This window comes from Chelonoidis abingdonii, chromosome 10 (assembly GCF_003597395.2).
Source record: "Chelonoidis abingdonii isolate Lonesome George chromosome 10, CheloAbing_2.0, whole genome shotgun sequence".
Taxonomy (NCBI): domain Eukaryota; kingdom Metazoa; phylum Chordata; order Testudines; family Testudinidae; genus Chelonoidis; species Chelonoidis abingdonii.
In genome coordinates, this window is record NC_133778.1 from 73,637,934 (window position 1) to 73,653,285 (window position 15,352).

Consider the following 15,352-nt stretch of genomic DNA (forward strand, 5'->3'; position numbering starts at 1 on the left):
GGCCACGTAGGGCTGCTTATGTCAAGCATACAGAGCTCCTGAACTAAGGTGAATACAGAATCATAGATGGAAGAGACCTCAGGAGGTCATCTAGACCAACCCCCTGCTCAAAGCAGGACCAAAACACCCACTAAATCATCCCAGCCAGGGCTTTGTCAAGCCTGACCTTAAAAACCTCTAAGGATGGAGATTCCACCACCTTCCTAGGTAACCCATTCCAGTGCTTCACCACCCTCCTAGTGAAATAGTTTTTCCTAATATCCAACCTACACCTCACCTACTGTAACTTGAGACCATTGCTCCTTGTTCTGTCATCTGCCACCACTGAGAACAGTCTACTTCCATCCTCTTTGGAACCCCCCTTCTGGTAGTCGAAGGCTGCTATCACATTTCCCCTCAATCTTCCCTGAAGGGGGACGGGGAAGGAAGGTTGGAATGGGGGAGGGAAGGGGGAGAGACATGGATCCTGGAGACTATTTCAAAGGGTTATGCCATTCATCTGTCAGAAGTGATATTCTCCCAACTGCTGTGAAAGAGGACCAGGAACTGCTGAAGGAGCATGACAGGTGTGTAGACGGCAGCTGATGTTGCAAGGTATAATTGGTCAGGCCCTCAACCAACTTGTCAAAAGTGCTTAGAAGAGGTGCTCTGAGAAGTTGCGGATTCCGGTGCAGACTGCTTCTGCTTTTGAGCCCTGGTCCTCTCACGCTGCTGCTTGTAAGAGCACGGCGATGGTGGGTATTGAGGAGGTTGTGACTTGTGGTGGGGCTGAGAGGTACATCTTTTCTTCAGTCCCACAGTGTGGATTCCTAGGCTATGATTATCTTTTACAGTCCCCCTCCCCCACACCTTGCCCTGCTTGGCAGTATGAGAGTTTGAATGGGAGGCAGAATTGTCCCTAAACTTTGTGTAAACACAACTGGTGAGTGGGTGTGAAGTTAGGCAGAATTTATCTATCATTCAAATGTTGACTTTAGGACATGGTGGTTTCCCCATATTCTGAGAATACACATGGCTGTTTTCACGACATTCGACTGCTGTGGTCTTCCATACAGTTCCAAGTTCTATTTTCTATGCATTTGCTCAACTCTTGTACTTTATGTCACACCAGCGTAGATGATTCCCTACAGAATCCCAGCATCTAATCCTGGTAGATATGTGGGACCTCTGCAGTCACTCTTTCCCGGCTAAGCCCTGCAAACCGCGAGTGGCCTCTGCTATGTGCATTATGGCTACCATCTGGCTTCCATCCCTGTGCTCCCTTCCAGAGGGAGCAGGACCTCTTGATGGGGTAGCCATGCCTTGATGCTCAGCCATTTAAGAGGTGCTAACACAACTTCAGCTTAACTACTTAAAGTGATTTTTAGCAACGGAGTTTAAAATACATGTCTCAGGTCTTCCCTCTTGCCTTATGCACGAACCCCACTGGCACCTGCAAGAAGAGACTTATAAATGCAGGAGTCAGTGTAGCAGAGTGGACAGTTTTTCCTTAGTTTGAATGACTGTTTTTAACAAACAAGGTCAATAATCGGGCATTGCAATATGTTTCTAATTATTTTATTACTTCTCACTGTCTATGCTTTGCTCATGCATACTCTTAGTTTTCTATTTAAATGACTTATTGAACTGGGGAGACAAGGTGGGTGAACCAATATCTTTTATTGGACCAACGTCTATTGGCCAGAGACAACCTTTTGAGTGCCACGGAGAGTTTGAAAGCTTGTCTCTTTCACAAGCAGAAATTGAGCCAATAAAAGATACTGCCTCATCTAAGTTCTCTCTCTAATATCCTGGGATAAACATGCCTACAAACAACAGTGCAAACAATTATGAAACTGGGGTGTCATGACACGAGATGATAGAAGTCCACGATTAATACACTTTAGAAATACGCATGATAGATCTGATTTGTAGGGGATACAGTTTCAGTAAAAAGATCCACTACGAGAAGAAAAGAAAAAACCAAGAGTAGAAATTCTAAGTCACCACCACATCACTCCTCTTAAAGCTATCCATATCGTATGCTTCAACCAGAGTTGCTCAGATCATTTGCCACATCTCACTACTTCTCTGTTAACACTTTCATTATAAGCTGTGGTTGGCAGATAGGGTTTTGACAGTCAGTGAGTGAGTTTAGACGGTTCCACTCAATGAATTACTTTGGGCATAAATTATTCTTAAGGCAATAAAGTCACCTAAGGCACTGACATTCCAGATTCAACCCAGAACACGTGGGAGTCTAGAAACAGCAGCACAGCTTCAAATGGCATCAGTTACATAATCACTTCACAGAGATATTCTTAAAGCTGTAAGCAAAAAAATAAAAATAAATCTCATCTGAAGAACCCCTCCATTCTCACAGCCACTAAGCATCTTCCACACTGAACAATCTAATTCTTCTGCTTTTGCTACGTGAGTGAGTCCAAGGTGTGGTTGTCCAATTAGTTTAATACACTACAAAAATAAACTTCTCCAGCATGAGATGCTTGTCTCAGAAGTGCTCAGCCCACCTCAGACGCCGCATACCAGAGAGGAAGCCTCAAGTCTAATCATCTGATGAGGTTCAACAAGGACTAGTGCAGAGTCCTGCACTTAGGAAGGAAGAATCGCATGCACTGCTACAGACTGGGGACCGACTGGCTAAGCAGCAGTTCTGCAGAAAACCACCTTGGGATTACAGTGGATGAGAAGCTGGATATGAGTCAGCAGTGTGCCCTTGTAGGAGCATTACAGATTGAGGGAAGTGATTATTCCCCTCTGTTGGCACTAGTGAGGCTACACCTGGAGTACTGCATCCAGTTTTGGTCCCCTCACTACTGAAGAGATGTGGACAAATTGGAGAGAGTCCAGCGGAGGGCAACAAAAATGATTAGGGAGCTGGAGCACATGACTTATGAGGAGAGGCTGAGGGAACTGGGCTTGTTTAGTCTGCAGAATAGAAGAATGAGGTAGGATCTGATAGCTGCTTTCAACTACCTGAAGCGGGGTTCCACAGAGGATGGAGCTTGGCCGTTCTCAGTGGTGGAGGATGACAAAACAAGAAGCCATGGTCTCAAGTTGCGGTGGGGGAGGTCTAAGTTGGAGATGAGGAAACACTATTTCACTAGGGGGAGGGGGGAAAAAAAAAAAAAAAAAAAAAAAGGACTTTATTAGCTGTGTCAGGGACCTTTCTAGGAAGGTCAGAAGATTTGTAGTTAAAGCACCAATATAAGCACTGTTTAAAAAGGACACAGTCATCCTGATTTGGTCCTTGCCCCATTTAGTTGCCTTAGAAGGCAGTGGCATCACTGGAGTATTCTACACATAGTATATTATCCATATACACAACTCCCAGCCATGCTGCGTGGAATTCACCTTCATTTAGCCATCGGTATGAGACGTTTCCTAAACAACCGGCAGCATCACTTTGATCAATGCATCAAGTAGAACTGGACACCACAAAAACAGGAATGCTGCATTAAAAAAGAAATCCCATTGGCTTCCTTCTGACATTCAGTGATCTTATCCAAGGAATCAAAGGCGGTTGGCTATCCCAGAATACTACAGTCTTTCAAAAGTCACCCAGATCCTTGCCTTTTGATGAGGCATCATACTTAAGAATGGCCATACTGGGTCAGACCAAAGGTCCATATAGCTCAGTATCCTGTCTTCCGACAGTGGCCAATGCCAGGTGCCACAGAGGGAATCAACAGAACAGGTAATCATCAAGTGATTCATCCCCTGTGTCCCATTCCCAGCTTCTGGCAAACAGAGGCTAGGGACACCATCCCTGCCCATCCTGGCTAATAGCTATCAATGGACCTATCCTCCATGAACTTACTTAGCTCTTTTTTGAACCCTGTTATAGTCTTGGCCTTCACAACATCCTCTGGCAAGGAGTTCCACAGACTGACTGTGTGTTGTGTGAAAAAATATTTCCTTTTGTTTGTTTTAAACTTGCTGCCTATTCATTTCACTTGGCGACCCCTAGTTTTTGTGTTATGAAAACTTGCTGAACAAGCTAGTATTCCTTTTCTAAACAAGCTTCATTGCTTTAAAACTCATGAGAATTAAGTACTTGTGGAGAACTCAGTGGAATGTTTCACTGATCCATATTTAGACTTTGTCTTCATACACTTTTATTTTGTATGCAGTTTTTCCACAGGATAACTAACACGTTAACTATCCCACTGTAAAATCCTAGCAGAGAAAAAGCATCTGCAGTTTTGTTATGAGGTACATTAGGCAAGGACCACCATGTGCCAGTGTATAATGTGTCCTAGCTATCTCAAAAAAAAGGTAAAGGTCCCTTGTCTCCACTAGGATTTTACAGTGGGACAGCTAATATGGTAATATCTCACTGGGAAAGAAAAATCAAAACACTTTTTTTGCAGTGAAGTGTCTTGGCTTCCATCATTTGGCCTGAGGTGTCTCTCCAGGTAAGGATCCTACTGTGCTTTGTATTCTTTCTGTGCTAAGTCTTGAGGTCAACAAGAGTTTTGACACTGAATTCAATGGAACTCCAAATTTTCTCTCCTCAAGGACTCTCACTGCACCCACAGACTTTTTGTGTGTGCGCGTGTGCACGCTTTGACAAGGTCTCAAGGACACAGCCAAGATCTGCCTTAATCTCGATCTTATCAGTTGAAAGAACTATAAACAGTGCTATTTTTTACCTTGACCATGTGAGCCGTAATACAACATAAGCTGGTACGACAACATCTTGACAAGCTTCTGGATATACAATTCTTTCTATTAAAAAAAGCACAGAAGCATAATAGTGACGGTACAAATTCCAGCTGCCTTTTATAAACCCAATATCAGGGCTGCTAACGGACAGGATTATTTCCTGCTACAGCATGTTTCAGTTTAACCACTGCAACCCTCAGCATTTTTGGGTCCATGTTCTTTTACCACATGCAAGCATTGCCTGAATTCAGTATACACCCAGTCTTAAGGAAGGGGAAAATGACAGTTCAGTCGGTCAGTTCTGCTCACTGTGCCAACTTCTCCATATTTAAAATTAGAAGCTTTTTAGTTCATTGGCTTCTAAACAGTCTTTAGGGCACAGTAACCCAGGGATATTTTGCTGTAATTCATGATCATCTCATTAGCCAGTTTCCCATAGTCTCAGTCACAGCTATCAGAAAGTATTTTTAAAATTGTATCAAAAGGTGACTTTCAAATCAGATGTGTTATCAACTTATCGGGGCTCTGGTCATAGACGGAGGCACCAGTCAGCCTGTGCCTCAGTTTCCCCATTTGTAAAGTGAGGATAATGATCCTGACCGCCTTCGTAAAACGCTTTGAGACCTACTGATGAGAAGCATTACATCAGAACTGTGCATTATTATTTAATATTTTAGTCACACTTCATAGCCCCAACCCTCAAACAACTCCAGTGGCTCCTCATTCATTTAAAGATCCTGGTCAACATTAGCAATTTTGGGGGGAATTTTATTGTTTCATATTAATTGCATATGTACAACCCACATCCCTCCAACTCTTGGTTTTAAAAGCCTTTCCAAGATTGCTTACTCTGACTACCTCATTTTTTTCTCCACTCCCCACTGTTCATCTGGGCTCTTCATCTGTCTTTGTAAGTCTCCCCAAGCTCATTTCATCTAGCACAGTCATGCTTCATCTACCTCATAGATTTTAAAGGCCACAAGGGACCATTATGGTCATCTTGTCTGATCTCCTGCATGACACATACCAGAGAATTCCACCCAGTGATTTCTACAGTGGAAGGAATTATTCTTCTCATGTCGTAAGGGAACAGACCCTTCATCCAGTCTAAATCCAAAACATTTTCTCCTTTGCTTTTACATCCTAATGTTTCTCTCCCTTTGTTATTTGCCTCCAAGTCTGCAGAGCATATTGCAATATGGACACCCTACAAAATGTCTGCTTTGCTTTTCTCATCAAGGGTATGTCTACACAGCAGCTGGGAGGTGGAATTCCCAGCAGGCAGACAGACACACAGACGCTCGCTTTGCTCATGCTAGTGCACGAAAAATAGCAATGTAGCTGCAGTGGCTCCAGCTAGCTGCCTGAGTGTGTATCTAGGGCTAGGCCCTAGGACTTTGGAAGAGGTTATACTGGGGCAGCTAGACTGAGATACCTTGTCTGCCACTGTGGCCATGCTGCTATTTTTAGCGTACCCTAGCTTGGGGGTACATCTCCCTGAGCTGGCAATTACCCCCTTCTCCTCACAATCTGCTACAAAGCCATAATCTCAAGAGAAGACTTTGTCTTGTGGGTCTAAATTATCTTAAATTCTACATCACGTCATGTTATTTTACTTTCACCATTTTAAAATATAGGGAAAATGGGTTGTCAGGGACATTAATGAGAGAATAGGCAGAAATTGCTCCGCTATTTAATCATTCAAATCCCAAACACTTAAATGGTTTTGCATGACTGCAAGAAGAAGCTGCACAGACTCAGACTTAAGGCCAGAAGGGTCCATCATGATCATCTAGTCTGACCTCCCACACACTGCAGGCCACAGAACCTCCCCTCTCCTGGAGTCTCAGAGTCGGGGCACCAGCCAGAGCCAGAACATCTACACTGCTAATTTATAGCCCTGCAGCCCAAGCCAGCTGACCCAGCCTCGGAGACTTGGTGCCATGGGTTTTTTTAAGCGTGGTGTAGACATGCTCTTAGTGTCTCTGTCTCAGTTCCCTAGCTATAAAAAAATAGGACAGTAGCACTTCCCTATTTCACAAGGGTGTCGTGGGTATAAATCCATTAAAGATTGTGAAGTGCTCAGCTGTTATGGTAAGTACCTGAGATCAGTATTAAAAGAAATCAAGAAATTGAAGTCTTACCTATCCAAAACGTGATTATGGAACTCTTGCAAGTATATCGATTTCCACTGATAACTGCATTTGGATTGATGATTTGAGAATTTACTACTACTAAAACATAGATCTATTTTCAAACTATGGGAAGCCACAACACTGGTTCTCTTTGGAGAAATGCTTGATTTAGCTCTGTCTGTGATGCTGGACGAGATATCAATCATCATGATAATTGTCTTTTCTAAGTAGCTTAAGAATGTTTCCATACATCTTCCAGTCAGGGTTATGGACAATTAACAATGAACAAGTTCCACTGCAGCTGTTTGAGTAAGTTAAAGAATGGCCATTGCTTGCTTCTCAGACCCGTCTAGCAAGATTATCTATGGTAGCCATGTTTTGTTTTGTTTTTTAAAAAAAAAAAGTCTGCTATTTTCAACCCTTTCAGCCATTATCTGGAAAGGGGTACACCCAGGTTTATCTTGGAATAGAGAAGTCAAAGAAATTAAGTCATAATAAATCTTCTGGGTAAATGTTTTCAGAAGTACACAAGACCCAGCTCCTCAAAGGGACTTAAGTCAATGGGAAATTGAAATCAGTGTATCACTGAAACCAACGGGAGTTAGGCACCTAAATACCTTGTAAGATCTGCATCCAAGTGACTTTGAAGCCTGATTTTCCATTTTGAAATGGACTTAGGGTTTTAGGCTCAAATCCCAAAGAAACATAAGCATATGTTCTCAACATGTTATCCTTTACAATTAAGCAATCTTAAGCAAATTTTTTTTTTTAAAAGTTAGATTGTTATTTGTATCAGACTAACTACAAGCAGTTGATAAATGAGTTTTTAACTCAGGAACCTATTCTCTTCTTACTTCCATTGGAGTAAATCAGGAGTTATCCTACTGAAGTTTGTTACATCAACATAACTCAGAGTAGAATTGGACACATACAACAGGTCAGATCCTCAGTGTAAGTCAATGTAGCTGAATTTGACTCCCCCCTCCTTCAGTTTAAATTAGTGCAATCCCTTTTACGTCAATGGAACTACACCAGTTTACACCAGCTGAGGATCTGGTCCATCATGCTTTAATCAGAGAGATCCTAATTGCCAGTTAATTTGATAAAGAGACAGAGGATCCATAAACACCCCAGCTGTGCTCTTTACTTAGTCTGAGACTAGATGAGTCTGGTCTGTATTTGACAAGGAGAACCTCAGTTTACATCTGGCTGCTGCAGGAAGAGCTATCGGTGATCCAGCAGGAGACATTTTTCTATGGTTGTGAAAATCCTGGGCCCTTCCATCCCAGGGATAAACACCCATCTCTTTGTTAACCTGAAGTACCAATATGAACATATTTGGAAGTGAGCTGTTGCATGACAGACTCTACGTGTCCAGACTCTGTAGCAATAAAAAAGGCTTCTATGATGAAAAATGATATTCGTTGTATTAAGTTACACCTCAACTATTTGGAAAGAATTTAAAACAGACCTTTCAGGGTTTTTATGGTCACCAGCATTCTTATGCTGGCAGCAGGCTGAGCTGCTAAGCCTGCTGCTGGTCTGGGGCTCCATCCGCTGGCTCCGGCCAGCCAGGGCCCGCTCAGCTGGCAGACGTCCGTCCAGGCACCCCTGGTCGGCCTCACTGAGATGGCTATCCTCCTCTGAGTTCACCACACTGGCCATACAGGAAAAGAAATTCAAAAGTTCCAGAGGCTTTTCCTGTGTACCTGGCTAGTGCATCCGAGTTCAAAGTGCTGTCCAGAGTGGTCACAATGGAGCACTCTGGGATAGATTGGAGGCCAATACCATTGAATTGCATCTACACTACCCCAAATTCAACCCGGCGATGTCAATTTCAGCACGAATCCCCTTGTCGGGGAGAAGTGCAGAAATCGATTTTAAGAGCCCTGTAAGTTGACAAAAATGGCTTTGTCATGTGGATGGGTGCAGGGTTAAAATCGATCTAATGCTGCTAAACTCGACCTAAACACGTAGTGTAGACCAGAGCATAGAGTCAGGCCATTTATATCCCCAAAACCAGAGCGGTGGCTTGGAGCTGGAGTGAGGAGGCTACACAGGCATTGCATTTGGGAAGCCAGCACAGTGCAGAGCTACATCACAGGGAGCTACTTAGAAAACTTCCATTCGAAGTCAACGAGCTAAGCTCCGTGGTTCGTAATCAAGCAGTGGAGACAACGGCAACGGAAATTAAGGATGGCAGATTTTGGCCACAAGTTACCAAGGGACTAGTTTTCAGAAGTGCTGAGCAGCCACAATACAAGGGGAATTCTCTCCTGGCCATTTCTGTCGGGTACAAAGTGGACACAGATGGGAGAAACCAGCCCCAAGAGTTTTGCTGCTGCTGCAGAGAGCAGAGGCTGACCACCATTTGAAGGAAATGCTATAGTAAAAGCTATCCCGTGACTGATCTACCTTGGATATGCATATGGCCCCACTTACTGCAGTATCTGAGCACCTCATAATTAATGTATTTATCTTCACAGCACCCCTGTGAGGTACGGAAGTGCTGTTATTCCCATTATACAGATGGACAAATGAGGCACAGCAAGGCTACAGCCCAGATTTTTTGTGCCACTCAGCGTTGTAATGCCTAACTGATTTATGAGCCTACGTTTCATGCTGAAGTGTCTAAACCTCTTTTGAAAATGAGAGTTGGGTGTTGCCATACTGAGGGTGGCAATGCTCAAGTACCTTTAAAAATCTGGGCCTAAGTAAGTTGTCCCCGGTCACCCAGGAAGTCTGATGGAGTAGGGAATTAAGCACAGGTCTCTCACCTACTAGGATAGTTCCCTAACCAGTGGGCCATCTTTCCTCAAATGAAACTGCTGCCAGCTCAATACATGTGAATGACTTGCCATCACTTACTGAAAAGATAAATTACACACAAACGCAGCCAATATGAAACCAGATTACCCATTAAAAAAACAAAAACAAAACAAAACAGTAAGCTATTTAAAAATCAAGCTTTCCCCCAGCTCCCTCAATAGTTATCTCACTGGATCTCACCATAGTTATATCATCACCTGGCAGCGGACAGCTAGTCAGTTGTATCCCCATGCAGATTTTCCCTCCACATCACTCCCTCACCAATATTTGCCCATATGGAGTGACCACTTCATTGGATTCTAAAACAGCTAATCAGAGAGCCATAAATCTTAAAACCAAACAGGAATTATTTTGGGGCAGTTCTCTGGCCTGTGTTATGCAGGAGTCGAACTAGATGATCACAGCAGTCTCTTCTGGCCTTTGTATCTATCAATCTATTGCTCCCTTCTATTTGGAAAGATCTGTACGGCCAAGCTTATTGTAAAAGCTGCTGAACCCAATGGAGTTACTCTGGATTTAAATTGACGTACCTAAGCAGAATCGACCCACTGAGATGTTGGCTGCTTCTGTCTCAAATCTTGGATTTTCCCCTTAGCTGTGTTTTTCCTCTAGCTAGTCTGTGGTGGTGACATTTGAGGATGGCAGCATAGTTGTGTTCTCTCCTCCCAAGGATCTTCCCTGTTCTCAACTGCAGTAGCAGCAAGAAGTGCCATCGCCCCTAAACTGAGCAGCGTACGTTCCTCCCATTTGCCGATTTCATGCCAGTTCTGTTTTCAGTTAGTTTGAATTCTCCAAATCCCCTGTGATCTATATTTCATTAACGTTTCAGTGCCTTAGACCTTGAGAACAACTTGGATTTTTAAAAGGCTACTTTCAAGGTATGTTTCCTTAAGTTTTAAGATCATTTCTCTTTCTCGGCCCTGTTTATAATAACCTCCTGGAGACTTGAAAATGAATTCCTAATCAGAGTCCCTTTCCCACTCCCCCCTATACACTTGGTCATTACAGAGCAGCTTCTGAAGACACTCGTCTCATGTCATTGTTATTATGGACTCACTAACATTATTTGTATTACAGGTGTGTCAAGAGGCCCCACTGTACTAGGGGCTGCATGTATACATAGGAAAAGATAATTCCTTCCTCCCTGCAATCGAAATAGACAAGACAGAGAAAGATGTACCATGCAAGCAGAAGCTGGGGAAATAAGGCACAGAGAAATCAAATGAGTTAGCCAAGGTCACAGTGAAAGTCTGTGGCAGAGGAAGAAGTGGGCCCAAGTCTCCTGAGTCATAATCCAGAGCTTTAGTCACAAAAACACAGCTTTCCTCCTGAGAGCCACTGTTCTTTCTTCAGGATGGCAGAGTCCTTGGGTGCAAGAAAGCAGGCTAGATTGGAGAGAAGGTTCAACTGTTAGAGAGTTTCTCCTTGTTTCCCAATGGCTGGAACCAGTGGAGTGAACCTCACACAAGCGGGCTAGATCAGTTAGATAAAATCCACAGAACATCAGATCCTGAGGAAAGATGGGCCGTTTTAAGAGGATGGCTGGGCCTGTGGTTAAAGCACTGAATTATGACTCAGGAGACTTGGTTTCACTTCCTGCCTTATTTAGCATGAAATTGATCCCTATGCACTGAGCTAGTGCAAAGGCACTATTTTAAGAGTTTAGGTGATGCCTAGGGCCTTGTGTGACCCCCACTATAGGGACGTAAGCAAAGGAAAGAAAAAAAGAAAAGGACACAGCAAACACCACAAGTTCCCTCATAAAGACCTCCAAATGGACTGTGCAAACAGAATTATCAGCAGAGCAGAGTAAGCCCTGCTAGGCATGACAGGGACTCCTCAGATCACCCCAGAATACTCTGTGGTTTTAAATAGCTGTGAAAGCTATCCCCGGTGTATAAAACCCATCTCTGTATTTTGCGCCAGAAAGTGCAAGGGAATCTAGGGCAAGATGCCAGTGATGATGGTTCATTACACTCATTTGCACTACATTCATTTGGACTTACATCAATTGCTTCAGTTCCACCACTAGTGCAGGGATGGGGCAGCAATCCTGTCAGTTTAGAAGAGTAAAACATCTTCTCCTTCAGGTTTTATTTTAAAAACCATTCATCTCTCTCCCCTCCCTCCACCCCCAAAATGTCAATGTATCTTTTTCAGTGCCAAGAGGGAAAAAATCTCTTTTGGTTGCACTGCCAATTTTTCTCCCTGCTTTTGCTAAGTTCAGTCCCTGTTTAATAACAAAACATCCTGTGAAAAAGGAAAACTTTGTTTTTTAAATTACTTTTGTTAAAATCTTGAGCTTATGAAAATCCTCACCAAATGCTCCAATGAATATAAACTGCCTTTCATACCATTCTAGAAAAATGGGCACTGTTGACTTCAGTGCAGTCACGCCCGAGATGAATTTAGCCCATTTTGCATAGTCAGGCTACAGATGGTATTTTGTGGGATGCACTGGAGTGAAGGAAGAAGAAATTCAAATAATCAAGGGAAGAGTTATGAATAAAAGCTGGTGCTGAACAGGTATGTGTCTGTCTGTCTCTCTCTCTCTCTCATTTTTGCACCACTATTTAGATGGACATTGTCAGCTTTAGGTTTTGGGAACAGAGTAATGGAGAAAAGCTCTCAACAAAAAGCTGGATTCCTATTCAACAGCATGGGCTTGATTTTATTTTGAAAATTATATATATTTTTTATTTCTTCTGCAAAGGGTCTTTTCATCCAAAGAGTCTTTCTATCAAGGAACAAATTGATTGAGGCCTGCTTTTGCAATGGTGTCTCCTGTGCAAAATGGGCTTCAGGTTTGAGGCAACACAGAGAGGGAGCATGCTTCCAAATACACATAAAAAAAAACAAAAAACAAAACAAAACAAAAAAAACACACAACACACAGCAAAAACTGATTATTGCAATCCCAGGCCCCAACCCTGCAATCAGATTGGTGTGGACAGCTCCTTGCTCCTATGCAAGGTCCCATTGACTTCAGTCGCGTACTCTGCAAATACAAACATTCAGATCTGACCGCAAGAGTGTTGCATTAGTTGTTACTCATAGCTATTGTATCAACAATATTTTCCAGATCAGACAAATACGATTTTCCTGTTGATGGTGCCCCTTAAAAGTTGCAATAAGCCTGGTATTAAAACTGTAACCTTAAAATGAGACCCAGGTTAGCAATGGCAAGATACTTAATATTACGCAACCAAAGTTGAAGATTTTGGCCAACTGACTTTACATAGAGTAATGCTCCAGGATTAATGTTATTTATTTGCATTGCAGTAGTTCCTTGAGGGCTCAGCTAGGGTCTCATTGTGCTACAGACTGTATACACAAAAGCTTACAGTCTAAAGTTTACATCTTTCACCCTGGAACTGTTAGAAATGTATATATAAAATCATTAGAGTAACACTGACGGTTAATAAATCAGACTTATTCTGCTGCACGGCATGACCTGATGATTAGAGCACAGGATGGGGAGTCTGCCATCCTGTATTCTAATTCCAGCACTGATCTTTCCTGCCTCATCTTGAGATGTTGAGGCAATTTCTCTGGGCCTCAGTTTCTCAGTCTGTAAAATGGGGATTTACTACTTTTGCAAAGTAGGGCTCTTGGTGGACAGTAGTACAAAGTATTGTTACTAATTCACAACACCAGTGGTCACAGATACAAGTTGAAGTAGTTGGGGAGTTTTTGCCACAAGTTTCTAGAACTTTGTCCCAAGGCAAATAAGAGGTAAAGCCAATTAGTTGCCTTATTAAATATATTTCACATTGTCTTCGGTAAGAAAATGTTTCCATTACCTCTAATACCGAAGCTTCTGTATCTACAGATCCCAGTTAGTCTGGCAAACTACTCTGGGCTCTTGAACCAAGATACAAAATGAATGGCTCCACTTTCCAGGCAGCTTTCAAATATATGCTATAGCCCAAAACCAGCTTAATACAAGCCAACGAAGTAGGGAATTTCAGAGATCTAGACATCTACATCTCATTAAAGTTAATGATACATAGGCATCCAAACCTCCGAGGCAGCTTTGAAAAAATGTAAGCCTGAACTTACTGGTTCACTCGTGTGAGAGTGTGACACTTAATAGAAGAAGGTATTTAATTTACAGATTATCACTAAGAATCTCCCCCTGCCCCTCTATACTTTGGGCACTATCTTTGAGTTTTCATTACAGATAATCAGACCCACTAGGCACCCCCCCCCCCTTTTAAGAAGGTGATCATGTCAACAGAAAACAAAGTAGCAAATGTTCAGTGGTGTTGGAACAATTTTTATAGTCGGGGTGTTGAGAGCCATTGAACTAAACTGTAAACCCTGTATATGATGGAAACCACGTCAAGCCAGGGGGTGCTGCCACACCCCAGCAGCCCTAGTTCCAGCACCCCTGAAGTATTTTTGAGAAGGTGACCCTTGAAGTTGTTGCCTCCAAAACCACTATTGTGAAGAAGTCATTTCTTTCTGACACTGACTGTAGAAAAAAAAGAGAAAGTGACACGGCCCAGGAATCTCTCTCCATGGAGGAGTCTATGAAACGTGGCTCATATCAAATCAAGGGAAAAGTGTCTATAGTGACCATAGCTTGCTGGGAGTAAGAGAAAACAACAGAGAGTGCCATACACTACAGCAAAGTTTGAGCTGGAAAGCATTGGGTGTTTTAGAAAGAAAAGCATCTTTAGATAGTTAAGAAACATTTCATGTTTTGTCTCCCAACAGAGCTGTAATGCTTCACTGTCCTATCAAACCTCAACTCACTTCTCTTTTTCAAAAGAAAGTGTTTTAACCCCTCGGCCCCCGCCCACAGAACTGCAAGGGGAACTTCGACTTTTTTTTTTTTTTTTTTGCTTCTGAACATTAAGTTTGTTTATGACACGTTTCAAACACAACCACACACACCTCTTCAGACTCAATACACGAGTGGATCACAATAGATCTGTCCATTTCACAGAGTCCTACATGGAGAAGTATTCAAAAAAAGCTACACACGCCAGCCCCTCTGCCTTCCACCGCGAGGTAAAGAAGCCAAAACAGCTGTCAGTTCAGTCTGCACAAGCCTAGCTGACAACCCAAGCCTTCTATAATAATGAAAGTGCTTACAGGATTCAAGTACAACACTCAATGATCACAGTTCATTACACTCACCAGGCAGACCCAAGTCTTGTCCTGTCCCAAGGAAAGTGCCCTGTCTGGATCCAGCTGCTTCTTTCTCTCCTACAGTAGCCCCATGCCTTTGGAGACCCAGCAGTGCCTGAGAAGTGAAGCTCATTAGACCCCCACCACCATCCCTTTCAGTCTAATTGCCCCAGCTGCTATTAAAGCTGCAGCAGCCTCTCTGCAGGCAGATTTACACTCCAACCATTCTTTATATTGCAATATCTGCGGCTAAAAATAGAACGGCTCTAAAGGGGGAGGCTGGGTGGGTTAGTTTCTAATTAGGTGGGCAAAATATCAGCTGTTTGGGGTGTTTTGGAAAGCGGCGGGGTGCTTCAGAGCCGCCAGCCCATCCCCACTGGGGCCAGTCTAGTCGCGAGGGGCAAAGTTGCTCTTTAAATCTGGATCAGAAAAAGCAATGGACCCTCCCTTTGACAAATGGACTAGTCCGCCTAGTGTACTCCAATGAGTTGGCTTTAAGGTGGACTGAGGGGTCGGAAATTTGGCAGTGGGACCTTAACGCGTTTCTGGAGTGTGAGACCTTTTCATTAGTCATCCTGAAT

The 15,352-nt window shown here is 43.0% G+C and overlaps 1 protein-coding gene across 1 annotated transcript in view; it reads right to left on the minus strand.

Annotated features, from left to right (window-relative positions):
- The window catches only part of MRAS (muscle RAS oncogene homolog), a 58,067-nt gene extending 42,945 nt beyond the window's left edge, over nt 1-15,122 (minus strand). Inside the window, exon 1 of the mRNA XM_032795831.1 lies at nt 14,781-15,122. The gene's annotated coding sequence lies outside the window, so the exon portion shown is untranslated. The remainder of the gene's footprint in view (nt 1-14,780) is intronic.
- Nucleotides 15,123-15,352: the final 230 nt, after the last annotated feature.